The sequence below is a fragment of the Diachasma alloeum genome, unplaced genomic scaffold (genome assembly GCF_001412515.2).
Source record: "Diachasma alloeum isolate Michigan unplaced genomic scaffold, Dall2.0 Dall_scaffold_00704, whole genome shotgun sequence".
NCBI classification, from domain to species: domain Eukaryota; kingdom Metazoa; phylum Arthropoda; class Insecta; order Hymenoptera; family Braconidae; genus Diachasma; species Diachasma alloeum.
The window spans coordinates 1-395 of record NW_021680836.1 but is presented as its reverse complement, the minus strand read 5'-3'; positions in this window follow the sequence as shown (position 1 = coordinate 395).

The window sequence follows — 395 nt, the reverse complement described above, 5'->3', positions numbered from 1 at the left end:
GATTTCTCTGACTTTACCTGTTCATTTTAGAAATTGGGTGTGTGGCAGAAGTAGGTGAGGGGAGGATTTTCAAGTCTCCATCTATGTCTTGAAAACTACACACCCTTTTAACCGTAATTATGATTGTAAAACAAAAAATATATATTTATTTTTATCGTTATTTTACATCGCTTGGATCCGGTTAGGATATACTGCAATGACGATCAAACTTTAAAATGGTTAGATCGCACCATTCTACTCGGCCGGGATTTTAACTCAGAACGTTTCGCATGTGAGGCAACGAACTTACCCACTGCGCCAAGCCACCGGTAAAAAAAATATATGGAAAAATCAAATACCAGTTGAAAAATTTCTCTCTATATAAATAAAAAAATAAGGCGAAAAATTCAGGGGAC